We start from the raw sequence: 25,889 nt of genomic DNA on the forward strand, positions 1-25,889 counted from the left end.
AGCAGACCAAAGAATGAATCTGTCAAGGTGAGGAACCCTAGATTCGTCATGCTCCCAAGTTTCAACTAGAAAAATAAGGTCAATATCACTTGGGATCCAACTTAACATAGGACCTTTATGCCATGGAAAACCACGATAGTTCCAGAAGAGGATCCTGAGTGATCCTAATCCCTATTTATCACTCATATTTTGGACTCTATCTTGAATAATAGCTTTCCTATTCCTAATGATAGCCCATTTCCCTTATTTTCTTGCCTCTTTGACCTTTTGGACTTCTTTCCAGAGTTCTGCTTGGTCTTCTGGAATCAAATCTTCATTTATAAAGATTTTGGTTCCCTTTAGGCTCGAGGATTTCTTGATTATATATAATTTGTGGTCACTAAAACCTACCTTAATACGAATTAGCCTATGTTTATTCTCAAGTAACTTTCCTACCTGGATTGCTTTCGTGATATAAGTTGTTTGAAGTTGAGATTTTTCTTTTAATTGTTCTTTTACTATTTCTAATGTGTCCTCATTGTTTTGTTCTTCTATTCTAGCAATTATAAGGTGTAGGGCTCTTTTATGGAACTCATGGTCGATGTCAATCACTTTGTTAATTTCCTCTTTTATGGGTTTAATATCTAATTTACTCTTTGTGCTATTTAGGGCTGAGTTATTATTTAGTTGTTTTTTTAGACTTTTAATCTCACTTTTCAGAGCATCAATTTCTTCAATCATTGATTGCTTACTATATTCTATTTCTTGAATCCTACCTTTTATTCCTTGGAGTTCATTCTCAAGTGAGATTATTTTATTTTCTAGTGATTTGTCATTTTTTTCAAGCAATGTCGTGAATCCTATTTTAAATTGGTGTTTTCTTTCTTCTCTTCGTCTGTCTAAAGATTCAATATACTCATAAGGACTGTTGAGAGTAATTTTACTTAGTCTCCCTTTGATAGAGGGGGGCTTAGATATGTGAGGGGAAGTACTCATAATGTAAACAAGAAAAACTTAAAAAAAGAAGGTAAGAGGGAATGTATGCACTTGCCAGAGTCCAAGTAATTGAGGTCACCCACAAAGATATGTAGAGTGGATAGTAGAGAAGAGAGGCTAGTCATTTGGAATTTTGGCCAACTTTCGGATTTCTTACTTCAAATCTTAATTCGTGCCCCAATTTGGATGATCAGTCTTTGGATAACGCTGTTGAATTTCGCGGACCCTACTATAGATTTAGGATTTGGTTCGTAACTCTACGAAAAACTTAAAAGATTTGAACCCTCCAATAGCAAACTCGCTCACAAGATTCACTGTCTGCTCAAACCACATAATTTCACTAGTCTTCAATATTAGTCATGTGTCCAAACAAATTTTCTATTTTAAATGCCGCACCACAAACACCACCAAATTCTATTCAAGACCAACGAAACCCATATTTAAGTGGCAAGTTAACCTAAGCAAAATTCTGCAAAAGAGATTGAACGAAACCTCATGATAGAAATGAAACTAGAAGCCCATAAACCCTAGTGAGTGACTGCTCCAAAATGCAGAAGATGACCACCTGCAACAAAGATTTCAACCTAGCGAAACCAAAACCAAAATTTGAATGATCAAAATCAATATTTCAACCCAGTGAAACCCACACTACTGAGATTAAATCTATACACGAAGGGGAGAATCTGTGGCTCAGACCACAAAATTTCGCTAGCCTTCAATATTAGTCCATAGAGATTACCTGCACCACAGAGATCAAAGTCAATATTCACACCACAGAGATTGCCCATAAAATGATCCTTGAAATATTGTATTTATTATTGACACTCTCCATATTAAAATATTAATACATGCCTTCTCATATTTTAGAAAACATATATCCATAGAATATTCTCTCTAAGGCTATATACATATATATTAATTTATTTTTGTTATTGATATTTTCTAAAATATTATATATTAAAAGAATTACAAATTTCCTCCTTTATTTTTATGTTATTAATATATTTTTGTTTTAAATATTACATGTCAATAAATTACACATTATGTAATAGCACTAATATTATTTTTACATTTCATTTGTCAATTCCATATTAAGTATTGAAAGAATTATATATTTATCTTATACTAAAAAGTAATTTTTTTTCAAGTACTTTATTTTTATAAAAAGAAAGAAAAAAGGAAAATTATTTTAACGTCCATGAAGCTATATCTTCATAATTTTAACTGTGAGCATATTTTCGTAACTTTCTCTATTATCTTTGAAGAACCTAAATAAAAGAGGCCAATTATCCCAAAGTGATTGGTTTCCTTTCCTATTGCTTATTAAATAATATTTTATTCTTATTTAATTAAGAAAATAAAAAGGGGGTGACTCATGGATTAGCTTACTGCATAATATTTTCTCTTCGTTTATAAAAAATGGTTCTATAATACATGTGAAAGTGAATTACTTTATATCACATATAGCTTTTAAATGCTTTGTCAATTTTTTTTTTTCTAAATATTAATGGAAGATATTAATGTATTTACGAAGAAAGGTTTGTTTCTTTTTAGAGGTATTATTAATTTTTTATGTTTAATAATTTTGGTAGATATTTTTATAATTAATAATAAAAATAAAGTTATAATTTTTTTTTTAATTTTTTAATTGTGTTAATGTGAACTATATTATGATGTAAATATTTTTAATGTTTATCAATATTTATTATTTATTTAATTTATATAGATGTATTAGTTATTATTTTATAAATAAAAGAGTTTTATATACCAATTTGATATCTAATTTAGTTGCAATATTAAAATTAAATTATTGTAATAGATCTTAAAATGTCATCTAATGTTCTTGTTATGTTATGTTATCTAAATATTTTTATTAGATCAAATTACATAAAAAATATATAATATATATATATATATATATATATATATATATATATATATATTACCGATCAAATATCTTGTGTTGCAAACTTATACTTAAGTTTTGTGCTCAAAAAAGATTTTTGTACCTTGAGGGATTTGATCCCTCTTTGGGCTTGATAGATCCGCCATTAACATGGATCTACACTAGTTGCTAGCACAACCATATAAATTAAATGGTTAATTAAGTGAATAGGCATAAATCCATGATAAGTATCAAATCACTTACCTCATGGTAAATCTAGCATTGCCTTTACTTTTTAAAAAATCATAAATTTTAACTTTTTAAAGTTATCATTTATTATTAATTAAAAAAGAAATGAGTATATGAGTTAAACATATATACATTTTAAAAAACTTGCAACAATATTCATGGTTCTTGTTATAATACCATGTGCCAATACCATGGCCTATTAATACCACATGTCCAATATGACATTTTCTTTAATTGACTAATTTGTGATATGATTAATTAAAAGCGCATAATTAACTTGGAGATCAATTTTAACCTTTCATCTATGAATACTACTATGGGTATTCTAACATATTCCATGGAGGTTAATTCTATGCCATCCACTAAATAGTTACTGATAATTAAATTAAAGTTGTGGAGGCCTATTTTGAAATAAACTTAAACTAGCATTTGCACCTGATGTTGCAAAGGAAATGTCTTAAGTTGGTAGCCCATATGGAAGAAGAGCATAGATGAAAAAATATGTGATATGTTATGTGATCTAACTATAGCCAAATTTGAGTGAAAAAATATCTTAATGTCAAATGCAATATAATAAAAAAATCTACTCAAAACAGAGGCATGTGCAACTTCCTTCCCAAGTGCTCAATCCAAGAGCTTACTTTCATTGAGAATTGCATCCTAGAACGGACCTTTGTCTTTCATTGCCTCAACCAGACTAAACCCTTCACCCTCATATGGTAATGGTTCTATATCAAATTTCTCTGCGAGTATTTTCCAGAGGCATTTCCATTTATACACATCTCCATTAGCACAAGTAAAGGTTGGGTTCTTTAAATAAGGATCTGTGGTAGCCCAAATTTCCTGTTTTGAAATCAAATATGCATCAGATGCATCCATAAATGGTTCCCATGAAATATTGTTCCCTGGGTGCTTGAAATACAACCCCTCATGTTTCCAAATGGCAGTGTAAATGCACAGTGTTCCTAAAACATTAATTAAGCTCCAAGGAGAGAAGCCAAATATTTGTGTCAGATGGTGAATAGACCAAGTTAATCCTTATTTCTTCTTTGCAGCCTCGAATACAATATCCTCGAGAATGTAGTAAAAATTGGGCACAAGTAGCCTAAGAAGCTCTTCATGAAAGGATGCCTCACGTGGCTGATATTTCCCCAAAGAAGAAGAAAGATCATTGTAATGATGTTCTTCATTGATTTACCCAAAGTTATAAACCATATTGTATTGAAGAAAGAACTGAAACACCAAAGAACTTCTCATCCCAAGTTTGTCAGAGTTTCAAGGACCAATAAATTGACTTAGAAGTATATGTGTAACTATAAACTAAAACACTTACCCTACGAGGGCCAAGGGAACTTGTCGACCAGGAATACCATCCTGTTGTGGTAAAATGCACACTAATCCAAATACCAATCTGTCACAATAATCATCACCATCAGTTTCAGAAATATATGCATTCAAAATTAGCATACAAATTTCTACAGTCCATGACTTCATTAAATCTTCCCTACCAATTACATATTGTTAATCTATATTCTCTTAGTGTAGTGCTATAATGCCATCGTAACATATTGTAGCGAAGCAATTGAAAGAATGAGTCAATGATTGAAATTTCCATGGATTTCTACAAAATTATTACCTAAGAAACGAGCCAACTAAACTGAATGAGAATGAGATGTGATTTCCAAATAAAAGCAATGATTTGTTGAATTGAGGCTTCTGTGATCCATAACAATTATAAGAAGAATTTCGGCATAAATCACATGTAGAAAATCTTTGTCAACGCGTTTCAAACCAACTAGTGTGGTTCATCGTCAGGACAAGTTGAGGAGTTAGATCATGGCTACATATTAAATAGGCAGAGCAGATCCTCCAAACGGCTAGGTTGACTAGGTTGACCATCAATGGCTATATAGAAAAATGGCTAGATAATATTATAATGTTAAAAAGTTAAAAGGTAATAAAAATAATATTATAATTATAGTAATTAAATTATAATATATTATATATTCGAATGTAATACCATTTTATTTTAGTCAAAAGGTAATAAAAAATAATATTATAATTATAGTTAAAAAATATTATAATATATTATATATTCGAAAGTGAATCCATTTTACTTTATTCATATATTATTCTTGGTTATTAATATATTTAATTCCTTATTGATAAGCAAAGGGGCTATTTTAGAAAGTTTTTCTTCGGATATTAAATTAATTTATTCAGTTCCCTAAGACTAAGCATGGTTTGTATAGAGGAGGCCATGGTTATTGCCAAGGTTGCGTAGTTCCATCACCGTAAATTTAGGGAAGCTATTGAAATTGAAAGAAGGCCTAACAATCTCAATAGAGATGACGACTCGAAGATCAGTAGCTGTTGGATCCTTGCCCTTTCTTCTTAGTCTTGCTCTTCCTTTCGCCCCCCACCGCCCCCCCCCCCTTTAACCTTTTCGAGCTTTCGATGTTTCCCCTAAATTTCCCGGATCCTTCTCCTTTGAGCCATGTCTTTTCCTTCCTCCTAGGGTTTCTCCTTCGGCCCTGTGGTTTACTAATGGTCCTGTTCTTGACCTTCTTATTTTTTAAAATGTGTCACTCATTCTATTTATTTTTTCCTGGGAGATATAAATAAATAAAAACTTAACCAATATTCATTAATAGTTTATTATTTCTATTAAATCAATTTAAAAAAAAAAAAAAACCCTATCCTTATCCCTAGTGATTTAAATACTTAATTAAATAAGTTAATTTAACAACCATAGAATAAAAATAAATAAATAAATAAATAGAAATAAATAGAAATTTAACCAATATTCATTAATAGTTTATTATTTTCACTAAATCAACCCTATTATAAAACTCCCTTTACCTACCCCTAGTGATTTAAATATTTAATTAAATAAGTTAATTTAACAACCATAGAATAATATATAAGAATAAAATTGAATAACATTCTTGTCCCTAGGGAATTGAATAAATTAATTTAATATTCGAAGAAAAACTTTCTAAAAACAACCCTTTACTTATCCCTAGTATATAAATCAATAAGGAATTAAATATATTAATAGCCAAGAATAATATATGAATAAAATAAAATGGATTTACTTTCGAATATATAATATATTATAATATTTTTTACTATAATTATAATATTAGTTTTTATTACTTTTTTGACTAAAATAAATTGGTATTGCATTCGAATATATAATATATTATAATTTTAATTGCTATTATTATAATATTATTTTTATTACCTTTTAACTTTTTAACATTATAATGTTATCTAGTTGTTTTTCTATATAGCCGTTGATTGTCAACTTAGTCAACCTAACCGTTTGGAAGATCTGCTCTCCCTATTTAATATGCAACCATGATCTAACTCCTCAACTTGTCCTAACGATGAACCACACTAGTTGGTTCGAAACGCGTCGACAAAGATTTTCTACATGTGATTTACGCCGAAATTCTTCTTATAAAAGCAATGATGTAGTTAAGAAATGAAAACAATTGAGTAGAGATACGAATTAGATTCCTGCAACAAATTCACTCACTTAAGCAAGGCTTTGAATGAAGGGCATGGCAGAACAAAGATAAAAATCAAGCTGTGAGATTTATATGTGTGAAGTAGGATGGATGGTAGATCCTTCAATATTGCTAATACAAGTATCCTTGCACTTTTTCTACAAAATCATCATTACATGTACATGGTTCTTACTGGTCAGGTAATGTGACTTGGTCTAGTGGATTTATCCCAAGATTTCATTTGCATTAACTGAAAAGGGCAGACTTGTTTGTGAACGAGCAAAAGAAATTTATTTTCAGTATGTATCTATTAGGCAGACTTCCCTTCAAGAGTAAAAACTTTGAGAAAAAGAACCTTTGATGCTACACCTCAATCATTTAATACCAGTAATATGGAAAGCCAAAGTGAGAAACCATATTGTATTGAAGAAAGAATACTGAAACACCAAAGAACTTCTCACCCCAAGTTTATCAGAGTTTGATAGCGTTAATTTCTTCAATCATTGATTATTTACTATGTTCTATTTCTTGAATCCTACCTTTTATTCCTTGGAGTTCATTCTCAAGCGAGATTATTTTATTTCCTAGCGATTTGTGATTGTTTTCAAGCAATGTTGTGAATCCTATTTTAAATTGGTTTTTTCTTTCTTCTCTTCATCTGTCTAAAGATTCAATATACTCATAAGGACTGTTGAGAGTAATTTTACTTGGTCTCCCTTTGCTAGAGGGGGCTTAGATATGTGAGGGGAAGTACTCATAATGTACACAAGAAAAACTTAACAAAAGACGGTAAGAGGGAATGTATGCACCTGTCAGAGTCTAAGTAATTGAGGTCACCCACAAAGATATGTAGAGTGCACAATAGAGAAGAGAGGCTAGTCGTTTGGAATTTTGGCCAACTTTCGGATTGCTTACTTCAAATCTTAATTCGTGCCCCAATTTGGATTATCAGTCTTTGGATAGAGCTGTTGAATTTCGTGGAACCTACTACAGATTTAGGATTTGGTTCATAACTCTACAGAAAACCTAGAAGATTTGAACCCTCCAATAGCGAACTCGCTAACAGGATTCATTGCCTGCTCAAACCACATAATTTCACTAGTCTTCAATATTAGTCATGTGTCCAAACGAATTTTCTATTTTAAATTATGCACCGAAAACATCACCAAATTCTATTCAAGACCAACGAAACCCATATTTAAGTGGCAAGTTAACCCAAGAAAAGTTCTGCAAAAGAGATTGAACGAAACCTCATGATAGGAATGAAACTAGAAGCCCATAAACCCTAGCGAGTGAATGCTCCAAAGTGCAGAAGATGACCACCTGCAACAAAGATTTCAACCTAGCGAAACCAAAACCAAAATTTGAACGATGAAAATCAATATTTCAACCTAGCGAAATCCACACTACAGAGATTAAATCTATACACGAAGGGGAGAATCTGTGGCTCAAACCACAAAATTTCACTAGTCTTCAACACCGCAGATATCAAAGTCAATATTCACACCACAGAGATTACCCATAAAATGAGCATTGAAATATTGTATTTATGATTGACACTCTCCATATTAAAATATTAATACATGCCTTCTCATATTTTAGAAAACATATATCCATAGAATATTCTCTCTAAGGCTATATACATATATATTAATTTATTTTTGTTATTGATATTTTCTAAAATATTATATGTTAAAGGAATTACAAATTCCCTCCTTTATTTTTATGTTATTAATATATTTTGTTTTAAATATTACATGTCAATAAATTACACATTATGTAATAGCAATAATATTATTTTTACATTTCATTTGTCAATTCCATATTAAGTATTGAAAGCATTATATATTTATCTTATACTAAAAATAATTTTTTTTCAATTATTTTATTTCTATAAATAAAAAGAAAAGAAAAAAATTATTTTAACATCCATAAAGCTATATCTTCATAATTTTAACTGCGAGCATATTTTCTTAACTTTCTCTATTATCTTTGAAAACCTCACATTCTAAAATAGAATACTTTTCTATTTCCACTTTTCCAAAAAACAAAGTTACTTCATCTCTCTATTAAAATTGATTTGATTTAAATTACTTTATCTCTTTAGTTTTTTAATTCAAGAACTTAAATGAAAAAGACCAATTATCCCAAAGTGGTTGGTTTCATTTCCTATTGCTTATTAAATATTATTTTATTCTTATTTAATTAAGAAAATGAAAATTCTTATTTAATTAAGAAAATGAAAAGGGGTGACTCAATGATTATAGAGACCAATTATCGAAAAGATGGTTGGTTTCTTTTCCTATTGCTTATTAAATAATATTTTATTTTTATTTAATTAAGAAAATAAAAAAGGGGTGACTCATGGATTAACTTACTGCTTAATATTTTCTCTTCGTTTATAAAAAATAGTTTTAGAATATATGTGAAAGTGAATTACTTGTGACATAATAATGCTTTGTTTTTAAATGCTTTGTTATTATAATATGAGAGTTGTTTTGTTTTTTATTTTTTCTAAATATTATTTGAATTTATTAATATATTTATGAAGAAAGGTGTTTTTTAAATGTTATTAAATTTTTATGTTTAATAATTTCGAACATATTTTTATATATTATTTTTATAAATAATAATAATTTTTATAAATAATAATAATAAAGTTATATTTTTTTAATTGTGTTAAAGTAATATTTTTAATGTTTATCAATTTATTTATTATTTATTTAATTTATATAGATGTATTAGTTATTATTTTATAAATAAAAAGGTTTTATATACCAATTTGATATCTAACTTAATTGCAATGTTAAAATTAAATTATTGCAATAGATTTTAAAATGTCCTATAATGCTATTGTTATGTTATGTTATCTAAATATTTTGATTAGATCAAATTACATAAAAAAAATATATATATATATATATATATATATATATATATATATATATATATATATTACCGATCAAATATCTTGTGTATACTTAAGTTTTGTACTCAAAAAAGATGTTTGTATCTTGAGGGATTTGATCCCTCTTTGGGCTTGATAGATCGGCCATTAACATGGATCTACACTAGTTACTAGCACAACCATATAAATTGAATGGTTAATTAAGTGAATAAGCATAAATCCATGATAAGTATCAAATCACTTACCTCATGGTAAATCTAGCATTGCCTTTATTTTTAAAAAAATCATAAATTTTAACTTTTTAAAGTTATCATTTATTATTAATTAAAAAAGAAATTAGTATATGAGTTAAACATATATACATTTTTAAAAACTTGCAACAATATTCATGGTTCTTGTTATAATACCATGTGCCAATACATCAATACCACATGCCCAAAATGACATGAGTTGATATGACATTTTTTTTAATTGATTGATTTGTGATATGATTAATTAAAAGTGCATAATTAACTTGGAGATCAATTTTAACCTTTCATCTGTGAATACTACTATGGGTATTCTGACATATTCCATGGAGGTTAAATCTTTTCCATCCACTAAATAGTTATTGATAATTAAATTAAAGTTGTGGAGGCCTATTTTGAAATAAATTTAAACTAGCATTTGCACCCAATGTTGCAAAGGAAATGGCTTAAGTTGGTAGCCCATATGGAAGAAGAGCATAGATGAAAAAATATGTGATATGTTATGTGATCTAACTATAGCCAAATTTGAGTGGAAAAATATCTTAATGTCAAATACAATATAATCAAACAATCTACTCAAAAAAGAGGCATGCGCAACTTCCTTCCCAAGTGCTCAATCCAAGAGCTTACTTTCATTGAGAATTGCATCCTAGAACGGACCTTTGTCTTTCATCGCCTCAACCAGACTGAACCCTTCACCCTCATATGGTAATGGTTCTATTCAAATTTCTCTGCGAGTATTCTTTAGAGGCGTTTCCATTTAAACACGTCTCCATTATCACAAGTAAAGGTCGAGGCCTTTAAATAAGGATCCGTGGTAGCCCAAATTTCCTGTTCTGAAATAAAATCTGCATCAGATGCATCCATAAATGGTTCCCATGAAATATTGTTCCCTGGGTACTTCAAATACAACCCCTCATGTTTCCAAATGGCAGTGTAAACACACAGTGTGCCTAAAACATTAATCAAGCTCCAAGGAGAGAAGCCAAATATGTGTGTTAGATGGTGAATAGACCAAGTTAATCCTTCTTGCTTCTTTGCATCCTCGAATACAATATCCTCAACAATGTAGTAAAAATTGGGCACAAGTATCCTAGGAAGCTCTTCATGAAAGGATGCCTAATGTGGCTGATATTTCCCCAAAGAAGAAGAAATATCATTGTAATGATGTTATTCATTTATTTTCCCAAAGTGAGAAACCATATTGTATTGAAGAATGCACACTAATCCAAACACCAATCTGTCACAATAATCATCACCATCAGTTTCAGAAATATATGCATTCAAAATTAGCATAAAAATTTCTACAGTTCATGACTTCATTAAATCTTCCCTACCAATTACATATTGTTAATCTATATGCTCTTAGTGTAGTGCTATAATTCCATAGTAACATATTGTAGCGAAACAATTGAAAGAATGAGTCAATGATTGAAATTTCCATGGATTTCTACAAAATTATTACCTAAGTAACGAGCCAACTGAACTGAATGAGAATGAGATGTGATTTCCAAATAAAAGAAATGATGTAGTTAAGAAATGAAAACAGTTGAGCAGAGATACGAATTAGATTCCTGCAACAAATTCACTCACTTGAGCAAGGCTTTGAATGAAGGGCATGGCGGAACAAAGATAAAAATCAAGTTGTGATATTTATATGTGTGAAGTAGGATGGATGGTAGATCCTTCGGTATTGGTAATACAAGTATCCTTGCACTTTCGCTACAAAATCATCATTACGTGTACATGGTTCTTACTGGTCAGATAATGTGACTTGGTCTAGTGGATTTATCCCAAGATTTCATTTGCATTAACTGAAAAGGGCAGACTTGTTTGTGAATGAGAAAAAGAAATTTATTTTCAGTATGTATCTATTAGGCAAACTTCCCTTCAAGAGTAAAAACTTTGAGTAAAAGAACCTTCGATGCTAGACCTCAATCATTTAATACCAGTAATATGGAAAGCCAAAGTGAGAAACCATATTGTGTTGAAGAAAGAATACTGAAACACCAAAGAACTTCTCACCCCAAGTTTATCAGAGTTTGATAGCGTCAATTTCTTCAATCATTGATTGTTTACTATGTTCTATTTCTTGAATCCTACCTTTCATTCCTTGGAGTTCATTCTCAAGCGAGATTATTCTATTTTCTAGCGATTTGTGATTGTTTTCAAGCAATGTCGTTAATTCTATTTTAAATTGGTTTTCTCTTTCTTCTCTTCGTCTGTCTAAAGATTCAATGTACTCATAAAGACTGTTTAGAGTAATTTTACTTGGTCTCCCTTTGCTAGAGGGGGGCTTAGATATGTGAGGGGAAGTACTCATAATGTAAACAAGAAAAACTTAACAAAAGAGGGTGAGAGGGAATGTATGCACCTGTCAGAGTCCAAGTAATTGAGGTCACCCGTAAAGATATGTAGAGTGCACAATAGAGAAGAGAGGCTAGTCATTTGGAATTTTGGGCAACTTTCAGATTGCTTACTTCAAATCTTAATTCATGCCCCAATTTGGATTATCAGTCTTTGCATAAAGATGTTGAATTTCGTGGACCCTACTACAGGTTTAGGATTTGGTTCGTAACTCTATGAAAAACTTACAAGATTTGAACCCTCCAATACCGAACTTGCTAACAGGATTCACTGCCAGCTCAAACCACATAATTTCACTAGTATTCAATATTATTCATGTGTCCAAATAAATTTTCTATTTTAAATGCCACACCGCAAACACCACCGAATTCTATTCAAGACCAACGAAACCCATATTTAAGTGGTGAGTTAACCCAAGCAAAATTCTGCAAAAGAGATTGAACAAAACCTCATGATAGAAATGAAACTAGAAGCCCATAAGCCGTAGTGAGTGACTGCTCCAAAGTGAAGAAGATGACCACCTGTAACAAAGATGTCAACCTAGCGAAACCAAAACCAAAATTTGAATGATCAAAACCAATATTTCAACCCAGCGAAACCCACACTACAGAGATTAAATCTATACACAAATGGGGAGAATCTGTGGCTCAGACCACAAAATTTCGCTAGTCTTTAATTTATTAGTCCATAGAGATTACCTACACCATAGAGATCAAAGTCAATATTCACACCACATAGATTACCCATAAAATTAGCATTGAAATATTGTATTTATGATTGACACTCTCCATATTAAAATATTAATACATTCCTTCTCATATTTTGGAAAACATATATCCATAGAATATTCTCTCTAAGGCTATATACATATATATTAATTTATTTTTGTTATTGATATTTTCTAAAATATTATATGTTAAAGGAATTACAAATTCCCTCCTTTATTTTTATGTTATTAATATATTTTTGTTTTAAATATTACATGTCAATAAATTACACATTATGTAATAGCAATAATATTATTTTTACATTTCATTTGTCAATTCCATATTAAGTATTGAAAGCATTATATATTTATCTTATACTAGAAAGTATTTTTTTAATTACTTTATTTCTATAAAAATAAAGAAAGAAAGAAAATTATTTTAAAGTCCATGAAGCTATATCTTCATAATTTTAATTGCGAGCATATTTTCATAACTTTCTCTATTATCTTTGAAGACCTCACATTCTAAAATAGAATGCTTTTCTATTTCCACTTTTCCCAAAAAAACAAAATTACTTTATCTCTATATTAAAAATGGTTTAATTTCAATTACTTTATCTCTTTAATTCAAGAACCTAAATGAGAAAGACCAATTATCCCAAAGTGGTTGGTTTCATTTCCTATTGCTTATTAAATAATATTTTATTCTTATTTAATTAAGAAAATGAAAAGGGGTGAGTCATGGATTAGCTTACTGCCTATTAGCTTACCGCTTAATATTTGTACCTTGAGGGATTTGATCCCTCTTTGGGCTTGATAGATCCGCCATTAACATGGATCTACACTAGTTGCTAGCGCAACCATATAAATTAAATGGTTAATTAAGTGAATAGGCATAATTCAATAAGTATCAAATCACTTACTTCATGGTAAATCTAGCATTGCCTTTATTTTTTAAGAAATCATAAATTTTAACTAAATTTTAACTTTTTAAAGTTATCATTTATTATTAATTAAAAAAGAAATTAGTATATGAGTTAAACATATATACATTTTAAAAAACTTGCAACCATATTCATGGTTCTTGTCATAATACCATATGCCAATACCATGGCCTATCAATACCACATGCCAAATATGACATGAGTTGATATGATATTTTCATTAATTGATTAATTTGTGACAGGATTAATTAAAAGTGCATAATTAACTTGAAGATCAATTTTAACCTTTCATCTGTGAATACTACTATGGGTATTCTAACATATTCCATGGAAGTTAAATCTGTGCCATCCACTAAATAGTTACTAATAATTAAATTAAAGTTGTGGAGGCCTATTTTGAAATAAACTTAAACTAGCATTTGCACCCGACTTTGCAAAGGAAATGTCTTAAGTTGGTAGCCCATATAGAAGAAGAGCATAGATGAAAAAATATGTGATATGTTATGTGATCTAACTATAGCCAAATTGAGTGAAAAATATCTTAATGTCAAATGTAATATAATCAAACAATCTACTCAAAACAGAGGCATGTGCAACTTCCTTCCCAAGTGCTCAATCCAAGAGCTTACTTTCATTGAGAATTGCATCCTAGAATGGACATTTGTCTTTCATCGCCTCAACCAGACTAAACCCTTCACCCTCATATGGTAATGGTTCTATATCAAATTTCTCTGTGAGTATTCTCCAGAGGTGTTTCCATTTATACACGTCTCCATTAGCACAAGTAAACGTCGGGTTCATTAAATAAGGATCTGTGGTAGCCCAAAATTCCCATTCTGAAATAAAATCTGCATCAGATGCATCCATAAATGGTTCCCACAAAATATTGTTCCCTGGGTACTTGAAAGACAACCCCTCATGTTTACAAATGGCAGTGTAAACACACAGTGTGCCTAAAACATTAATCAAGCTCCAAGGAGAGAAGCCAAATATGTGTGTCAGATGGTGAATAGACCAAGTTAATCCTTCTTTCTTCTTTGCAGCCTCAAATACAATATCCTCGAGAATGTAGTAAAAATTGGGCACAAGTAGCCTAGGAAGCTCTTCATGAAAGGATGCCTCATGGGGCTGATATTTCCCCAAAGGAGAAGAAAGATCATTGTAATGATGCTCTTCATTGATTTCCCCAAAGTGAGAAACCATATTATAGTGAAGAAAGAATACTGAAACACCAAAGAACTTCTCACCCCAAGTTTATCAGAGTTTCAAGGACCAATAAATTGACTTAGAAATAGATGTGCAACTATAAACTAAAACACTTACCCCACGAGGGCCAAGGGAACCTGTCCACCAGGAATACCATTCGATTGTGATAAAATGCACACTAATCCAAACACCAATCTATCACAATAAACATCACCATCAATTTCAGAAATATATGCATTCAAAATTAGCATAAAAATTTCTACAGTCCATGACTTCATTAAATCTTCCCTACCAATTACATATTGTTAATCTATATGCTCTTAGCGCAGTGCTATAATTCCATAGTAACATATTGTAGCGAAGCAATTGAAAGAATGATTTAATAATTGAAATTTCCATGGATTTCTACAAAATTATTACCTAAGAAACGAGCCAACTGAATTGAATGAGAATGAGATGTGATTTCCAAATAAAAGCAATGATGTAGTTAAGAAATGAAAATAATTGAGTAGAGATACGAATTAGATTCCTGCAAAAAATTCACTCACTTGAGCAAGGCTTTGAATAAAGGGCATGGTAGAACAAAGATAAAAATCAAGCTGTGAGATTTATATGTGTGAAGTAGGATAGATGGTAGATCCTTGGGTATTGCTAATACAAGTATCCTTGCACTTTTGCTGCAAAATCATCATTACATGTACATGGTTCTTACTGGTAAGGTAATGCGACTTTGTTTAGTGGATTTATCCCAAGATTTCATTTGCATTAACTGAAAAGGGCAGAATTTTTTGTGAACGAGAAAAATAAATTTATTTTCAGTATGTATCTATTAGGTAGACTTCCCTTCAAGAGTAAAAACTTTGAGAAAAAGAACCTTTGATGCTAGACGTCAATCATATAATACCAGTAATATGGAAAGCCAAATAAGAGATGGAAAGGCACAAAAATTGATAATGACAATGCCATGAATTAAAGAGACAACTATGCCTCATATTTAAAAGAACAAAAGTTTATACAACATTTTAAATAATTTTACAACCTCATATATATTGCACTTAGTTTAGACTTTTGGAATATCAATTTAAATGAAAAATATAACTGATGTACCCTAGAATGATGACTAAATATACTTGAAACTAAATATATTAAAATATATCATCATGAGGTAACATATGTCCTCATCGAGGCATCATACTTCTACATAAAATTAAAATAATAGTTCTCTTATTACTAGCGAATACATAAATGCACTTTATACTTTGAAGCATAAAATATAAGATAGCATAAGTATCAGTGTTTCTCACAGTAGGATTATGCCTTCTACGTAACCAAAAAAGCTTAATCTTAACCAATCATTAAGCTAACATTTTAGGAATGATTCACAGGAGACAACAAGAAATTATACTATTGTTTATCATTTCATTCTATGCTTCTGTAAATCCCAGAAAAGACATTGAAATTATGTCTTTATCATGCATGATGATGAAGAGAGCTATAATATAAGCAGAGAGTGAAAGGCCAGTTTTACAAGATCTTCTATGGAGAACTATCTGGTCCATGTCTAATATGAATTGGATTTTAATGAAGGGAACAAGGAAGTAGAAGATTGTAACACTTTGCAGCTTCTGAGAGCATCAATCTCATGGATGCTTCCACAAGGTGAGGGAAATGTTGACCAAGATTTCTCCTCCCTTGGGCACCCTCAATCCCTTATTAACAAGAAACATACTTCCTCATGGTTGTCCCAAAATCTTTCACACAATAATTTTGTAAACTTAAATTAATCTGCTAGGAATCTAGAGACATCGTCCAAACTTACAAGATCCACATAAAGAAATGTTCAGATAAATGTGTGTTGACTCCATTTTTCGAGAGGATGATCCCAAGAAGTTTCTTTGGGTACACAAAGTGTTTGGAAATGGTCATGCCATCAAATTAATACTAATATGTTCCACTGCAAAGTGAGGAATAGTTGAAATGTAAAATTAATAAAAAATATTTCACAAATGACTTATTACATAAAATATTTATATTCCATCCTGAAACTCTAGTTGCATATAGCGATGGAAAGGTAAACAATTGGTAATTAATGAATTCTAAACAAAAAAGATGTTAATGAAAAATATCTAAAAGTATCTAAAGCCCTTCCTCCCATTTCGACCACTCAAGAACTATCACGCTCCATATTGCACTTCTATCATTCAAGGAATATGATGCTTCACACTCCACTTTTGTAGTTTCTTTCCATCTCGTCAGTTCACGTAGAAATCAATACTAATAAGCATTGATCATGATATATATCTATCAAAATTTATGCACGTTGAATATGCATCTTCTTAGCAAGGGATCACAATTTCCTTTTATGTATATTGGACATATATAAACTAATAACCTCGAAGTATCTCTAGAGCTAGAGAACCCAATAAGTATTCAAATACATGTATCTCTAATATGTATATATTATATATTCAAGGACACTTGGGTTTGTTGCTATGTGTTTTTTGGCTAGCATAGTAGGGGAAAATATCATCGTTTCAAGATGTGTCAAGAGGAACAGAATTGCATTTGGCAGAATTGTGTAGGCTCTTAAACACATGTTACGGCAGGATGCTTTTGTGCATCTTCCTCCACATTCTTCTTGGCAATGTGCATCGAAGAATTAAAAGAAACAGTGATTAAAGGATCAACCTTGAATTCATACTCAGAACCCTCAGCTACGTGACTGAGGAGAAAAAATGAGGGAAAGGTGGGGAAGTACCTATAATATGTTCTTGATTTATAATAAAGATAAAGATCAACAAGCTAAACAATTGCATGAATCAAGATTTAGTTGACAATTAAAGTAGTGGGAGTTCTTCCTAAAGGGAATGCCTTACAATGTAAATATTAAAGATTCACAATTAATCTCTTACTTTCTTAAGGTATGATAGATCACATTGGTCTTAGTGGACTTTAATCATTTTATATTACATAACATGCAAATTGAAACATTTTATCTATGGACTACATTATGCATATTCATTATTGTTTTCTATTATAGTGGACATTGCTTTTATACTTAGAGGATATTTTAATTTTATTTTAAAAGGGACATGTGCGAACTCCACTTTGAGCATTGAGGGAATCACACATCGCCCTCATATTAGGCACTGAAGGAATCACACTTCCCTCTCATATTAGTATGTAAAATGAACAATATCTTATAGATCATAAGAATGAATCCACATGCATAAGTCTAAAAATCCATTATCTATTTTATAAGCTATGATGTTATTCGTTATTTGATGATGTGTAAGGTAATCAAGGCATTTTTTAAGGAGCTAAATATTTTTCTTTATATAGTATTGCAGGTGACTATTCTGGCTTGAAAATTCATATGTATAGAATGTAAGCAAATATTCAATAAAAAACTTGTAATTTACTATTAAAATTGTACATTTTTGGTGAATATCATCCATTTAATAAGTTATTTTTTAACCAAATTAGTGACTATTATTTTTAGAAAATGTAAAAAAAAAAACCCATTTGCAAAATTTCACCCTTAAAATTTTCCTTTGGTTAAATAAATATCAAAAAGTTTATTAATGATAAGCATATTAAAAAGGTAAGGAAATTAACACTGGAAATTTTATAATTATATCCATTGATAAAGAACTATAAACACAATATAAAAATATTTATAACAAAAAAAATAAAATAAAAAAAATAACATAATTAAAACTAAAACCATTCACCTAAATTACCTTTTTGTGTTAAAATCATACAAGTAAATCAACTTCTCAATATCATCCATTTAATAACTCAATTTTTAATCAAATTAGTGAATATATTTTTAGAAAATGTAAAAAAAATAGTCCATTTGCAAAATTTCACCCTTAAAAATTTCCTTTTGTTAAATAAATATCAAAATGTTTATTAATGATAAGCATATTAAAAAATAAGGAAATTAACATTGGAAATTTTATAATCTATCGATCGATAAAGAACTATAAGCACAAAATAAAAATCTTTAATAATAAATTTTTTAATTCTACATTAAAAAATATCCACATAATTAATACTAAAATCATTCACCTAAATTACCTTTTCATGTTAAAATCATACAATTAAATCAACTTCTCATGTTAATGATAAATGTAGTACAAATTTATTACTTAAGAGATTTGATCTGTGAGATCTGAAATTTTGATGGATCTTCGTATTTTCCCTTTTAAAGAGCCATTTCCTTTTAAATAAGCTATATACCATATTTCAATACCATTAATCAATACGTTATTTTTATTTTTATTATTTTATTATTTTATTATTTATATTTACATAACATGAAAAGATAGAGAACACCTCTCCCCAATTATTCCACCTTAAAAGGAAAAATATCAACATACTCATTATATGTTATTCAATTGATTTGTAAGAGTGCAAATATTAAATGTTTCACCATATGAAAAGAATATTGGGCCAAAACATTAAAATGGAATATCGTAGCTGTAATGATATGGGAAACTTCTTTTTTCGCTAAACAATGGTTTGGGTACAAGTTAATTACAAAATTAAAACTATAACTATAAAATTAAAACACCTTCTAGTTGTCAATGTTTGGGAAGCAACCCAAGCTGCTTATTCTAATGTATTCATATGATTTGAAGGAGTGACAGGCTATATATTTATTAGGTTGTAGTATATGCCAAAGTTTTGTTTCTGAATGGTCCAGTACAAGTCCAATGCCAAATGAAAACTAAAATCATTCAATTAAATCATTTTGGAAAACTAAAACCATTCAATTAAATCACTTTCTAGGTGTCAATAGTAGGAAGAAATGCAAGCATATTCTAAAACTAAAACCATTAAATTAAATCACCTTCCATATTCTCAATGTTGGAAGCAGTTCAAGCCTATCGTAGTTCAATTCTTCAAGGAGTGACAATCTCAGAAGATAGGCAATTAGCCCTTGAGACAATACCAGGAGTGGAAAGAATAATTGGAAGCTCTCCAATGGACTTCAGTTAAACCTATTGGGAGAGTGGAAGGATGTCAAATCCTACATAATTAAAGTCAATCAACGATCTTAGCCTTCCTGTCTATAAAAAAAATTGACATGCATTGTGACAACATCCTTTAGAGTTTCTCTCCGCTGAGAGAACCCACTAAAATACTTGGTATCGAGAAACAACATCTTCACCCTTATTCTCTGATTTGATATCGTTTAAGACACCTTGATCATGCATGTTGGGGTGGGAGCTTCTGGAGTGATACCACCATTCATAAAACTTAATACTTCTCTAATTGGAACAAACGAATTGAAACCTTCGTTTACTACATTCGACAAGATGTGAGGATTGTCCACGTAATTATCATAGGCAGTATAAAAATATACACTTTCATCAAAAAATTGGAACAGATTCAGTATATCCGCATCCTATTCAATAAATCATCCAAAATCAATTAATACTTCAACATAACATTGAGATATCTAAATTTCAAATTTTAATGGTAACATTATAAAATTGCAAATGGGAAAAAACAAATCATATAAAATGATAAAGATATCAAAATAAAGATGTCTACTTTTGGAACATCTGTAATCAAAATAAAGATGTCTATTTGAAAAATCTTATTTCTGTACATTGAATTGGCATGTTCTTGCGAAATAGTTATTTGAACTTATGTCTATTTCATAATCTAATGGCAAGGATCAACCTTGAATTCATACTTAGAGCCCTGAGCACCGTAGCTGAGGAGAAAAGAATGAGGGAAAGGTGAAGAAGTATCTGCAATATGTTCCTGGGTTATAATAAAGATAAATATCAACAAGGTGAATGGTTGAACAAATCAAGATTCAGTTGATAGTTAAAACAATGGGATCTAACGATAGAAGAACTTTCAATCATCTAACATTGGATTTATGGGTGCAAAGGAGTGCAGAGTGACAGTTGCGGGGGTGGGGTGGGGGGGATTCTTCCCAGAGGGAACGCCTTACAACGTAATTAAAATTATGGAGGCCTATTTTGAAATAAGCACGCCTATTCGTGTAATTATTGTAATAATATTTTTATTTACTTTAAATTAATATAATAATGTAAATAACTATTAAATAATATTATTGAATAGAAAGTACTACCTTTCTTCTAATTATATAGAAATATATACCAACTTAAATCCATCTTAACTTTATATCTACCAAACCCCGAGAGAGATCAAATCTCTTTTCACACTAAATATCATTTTTTTGGCCAAAGGATATCTATTATATTTTCATGAAAAATCATAATACAAAATGTATCTCAATGACTCCCCTAGCTTCATTCTGCCAAACATTTTAGCTAGGAAAGAGGGATTATGCCGAAGATGTTTCCATTTAATCATTATTTCCGACATGATGATTATCCATACAAATAAAAAAGAAGACAACATAAACATAGAATCTATAATCATCATATCATAGAGGTGGTTGAGGAGGAAGCAAATGAGGTGTTGCAAATAGGTCAGATCTCTCATACATGTAGAAATAAATATGCTCTACTCAAGCATCCAGGTCACGTAAGCGGTCAATGGTACGACACCAACTCTGATGGATGTTATCGAAATTTTCTAGAATTTTACTTTGGTTGAACTAGATATCGTTCATGTAAACCACGAACTCATTTCCATATTCATGTTTATGCTCCCTAAGGATATTCAGGTTGGTCTGGACTCCTTGGAGTTGCTCAAAAATTGATTCCAAAGTTTTCAGTGCATCCATAAGACCTGGGGAGTGGCCTCGGGCATGGGCCACCTGCCCCTCACACTCCACGCTTATTAAATTTTTCATGGAAAAGCTATGGTTGTTGGCCCAGTGCACTGCAAGGCCTTGATGCCCTCCTCCATGGAGAGTTTGACCTCTCTAATGAGGCATGAATAGTTGAACAAAACAAATATTGAATGAGTGCACATAAAGGATCTTGATAACCCCGAAAGAGTTGTTGTGTGTGGAGCATGATTGTTCAGAGGTCTTTGTTTTAGCCGGATGTATACCCAGGAAGTTTGTACACCCCTCCATGCGGGGGGGACTTGTCCCCCCCGTGGGGGTCCGAGGGGCCGATCCCCCTCGGCTGGGGGGTCCGGGGGCCAGCAGTCCCCCAGCGGGGGCTCGTGAGCAGCGCCCCCGAAGCTAAAAACAAATGTAAAATTGCCTTGTAAAAGTATAGTAATTTCTAGTCAATCTGGGTCGTTCATTAGGCAGATGATCTGACAGTAGAACTTATGTTTAGTTTAGGGTTTTTAGCCCTAGAAGGCAACCCCTCTCTTTGTATGAGGGTATTGTATTTGAGGCTGTAAAATAGATGTGTATTCTGTGAGTGAGAAACGGAGAGGTGTGACTGTGAGAGAAAATAGAGGATATTACAGTGGATTTGCTATAGGTTGTGTCTCTTCATTTTGCTGGATAATAGAAAGGAAGGACTGGTTGTTCGGGGTGGACGTAGCCCAAACTGGGTGAACCACGTATATCTGTGTCTCTCTTGTTTTGTGTGTTTTTTGTGTTTATATTTCTGCAATATTTTATGTGTTCCATTGCTCCGTAATATATAATTTTCTAACAAGAGTTTCCTGTTGAAGCCCGACTAAAAGACACAAGGATCCAATGTAGACGAAGGGAACCAAACCCAAAGACAAGACATGACCCATAATGAACAGTGGTGACTTTACTCTTGACCATCCCCATGCAAATTACACCACTAAAAGAGGAGAGGTATGACTTCAAGAAGTGCAACCACCCTACTCCCCAGGCTAAGACACCCAACACAGTAAAGCCCAACCAGGACTGAAATAAATTAACAAAGTCCTTGAGATAAAAACCAAATAAAGGCAGGGTCGGGGACAAACTAGACATAACCAAACCCATATTAACGAGGAACAAAATAAGAACAGACTCCCAAAACGCAGGGCATTTACCACCCAAGATCCACATGATAAAACCTCTCCACCACAAACACAGTTGACCCACACGAGTTACTTCACCGATGGTAGTTCACACCCAATACCTTTCGCGAGCCTAATTCCACACACCCAAAATAAGACACAACTCCGGCCAAAAACATAACATGACCAGAACCAAAAATACACATGGAGACCATAAGGAAAGGGAAAGGTATACCTGTAACGCACAGGGGGCTCGGTTGGGAGGGTCACCACACCATCATTTGTAGCCAGAGCTCCCATATTCGGAGTCAAGCTCGCAACAGGAACCTGAAACTCTGCTCAATTTCATCCCATGGTCCTAAATGAAAGTTGGGAACCAAACCTGAAGCCAATGAATGCAAGACGAGTTACCTTTGTGCTTCGTTGTCTATCCCATATCACGGGCGAGCATGCATGGCAATCGACGCTCAAACTCACCACCCTACAACCAACACTCATCGCTCGAGACTCATCACCCTTGTCATTAAACCTACACATCATTATATCATCTGTGAACACTTTTGGGTAGTTAAGACAACAGGGATACCGTCTCATTAATCACTTATGTTCTTGGAGCTATCCGCCGTGTGCCTCGAGGGGAAAACCAGGAGGCGAGTTGGCCATCCATTTTCCCACCCTCATTAGGGGGGAAATTATCATTAATATAATTATATGTGATTATTATAATATGTTTTATGTTTTTAAATTATATATATGTGTGTGAGAGAGATCCCAACAATTTCAAATGAATAATGTAATCCTTGTAGAAACATAAGCATAGATTATTAATGGAAGGTATGAAAATTGTAGAAGAGTTATTCTTTGTATAAATTTAATTTAAATTAAGAGTATGCCATTTCTTCTAATCATATATATATTATTGAATAAAGTATTATTTTTCTTATATATATATATATATATATATATATATATATATATATATATATATATATATATATATATCTTAACTCCAAATCTACATGTGTCAAGACGGATCAAATCTCTTAAAATACAAACTTGTTTTTGAGTGCAAAACTTGAGGAAAAGTTTGCACCTCTAGAAATTTGATCTTTTAGGCTCTTGGTAGATGGATGATAGTTTTTTTTTTAACTATGATAATTTTGTTATATATATATGATTGACACTTTCCACATCTCATATTTTAGAAAACATATATCCATAGAATATTCTTTCTAACTCTATATACATATATATTCAATTATTTGTGTTATTCATATTTTCTAAAATGTTACATGTTAAAGGAACTACAAATTTTCCACCTTTATTTTTTATGTTATTAATTTATTTTTATGTTAAATATTACATATCAATAAATTACACATTATGTAATATCAACATTATTATTTTTACATGTCATTTGTCAACTCCATATTAAGTATTGAAAGAATTATATATTTATCTCATACTAGAAAGTAAATTATTGTTTTTAATTTCAATTACTTTATTTCTCTATATAAAATTGATTTAAAATTAAGCTACAAATGTGAGGATTTTATTTATGATCAATATTGTTTATTTTATTATTACTATTTTCTAATTTGTTAATGTAAACATTATTTTTTATTTTTAAATGTAAAGTGATGTGACAACATCTCCATTATATTAGATTGTAATCACTTCTAGATACAATAATTAATATTATAATATATATTATTATTAAATATTTATCATTATTTTAATTATATATAATTTATTTTTATGTTATTTATATACACGATGGTAATATATATATATATATATATATAATTGCCATAGTTGTAAAGGAATATAGAGACATAAACATAGATTATTAATGGAAGGCATGAAAAACACACAAGAGTTACTCTTTGTATAAAGACCCATCTAATACATGTTTTTAAAGTTGGATGGAAAATAAATTTAGATTTTGTTATATATGCTAAAGAATATCAGATTCATTATGGTGTCAACATTATGGTGTCTTCTTTTTGCATGAATTTTGGTTTTGTATACATAGGGATGGTTTATGATGGTTCCTCTATTTTTGTAACTTTCCAAAGTATTCAGTGTCTTTCTGGATGTGTTTAGTTTGCATTTGCTTATGGACTTCCTCATGATTTTCCTCTTCTTGACCTCATTTGAATTTTGTAATGTACATTGGCAGTGGCCATGGATATGCGTATGTTTGTTATGGCTCAACGTTCCTTTTTTCCTTTGTCCTTTGTAGAGTTAGGTAGAAATGTGGCTCTTCTTGTTTCCCCTGGTTTAAGGCATGCTCTACCAGGTCAGTATTTTTGGAGTATAGAGGGATATATGTACTCACTGCAATACCTCCTTTTATTAATAGAAATCTTTTGCGGAAGCTTACAAAAAAAAATAGATTCGTATAATGTTGGGTTTTATGATCAAGAAAGAAAAGAGTGTTCATTATGACAAAACAAATATGTGATAATATGTTTAAATTTAAATAATATTTTTTTTAATTACAATGTTATTAAATTATAAAGTGAGATAAATTTCATTAATATGTATATATTTTATGTTAACGAGCATGTTTATTTTGGAATATGATTTTATAATTTTAATTTAATTATTAATAATTATTAGGGGAATGGTATAGATTTAACTTCTACAATTTTCTTATTAGTCCCTACCAAAGCAAGACTCTATTAATCGATATGACTATTGACCAATATTAGTTTAGCATTGACTAATACAACTTATAATGTTTAACTTTGAAAATCAAATATTTATTTTTCAATATTATTGCAAAATTTAATTTTCAAACATTTGATTGGACAATAAACTTGAAGGCCTTATTGTAGCCTTTGCGCCATGTGCATAACTGCATCTACCATAATTTTTTAATGTAGTTGCAATATTTATGTGATGAATCTTATATATTTGTGGAGTGATTTTTCTATGTTAACCAACCAAAATAAAATCTTTGAAAAATTAAGCAAGTATTTGCA

This window comes from Pinus tabuliformis, chromosome 6 (genome assembly GCF_031772625.1).
Source record: "Pinus tabuliformis cultivar Carrire ecotype Pingquan chromosome 6, CPIR1, whole genome shotgun sequence".
NCBI classification, from domain to species: domain Eukaryota; kingdom Viridiplantae; phylum Streptophyta; class Pinopsida; order Pinales; family Pinaceae; genus Pinus; species Pinus tabuliformis.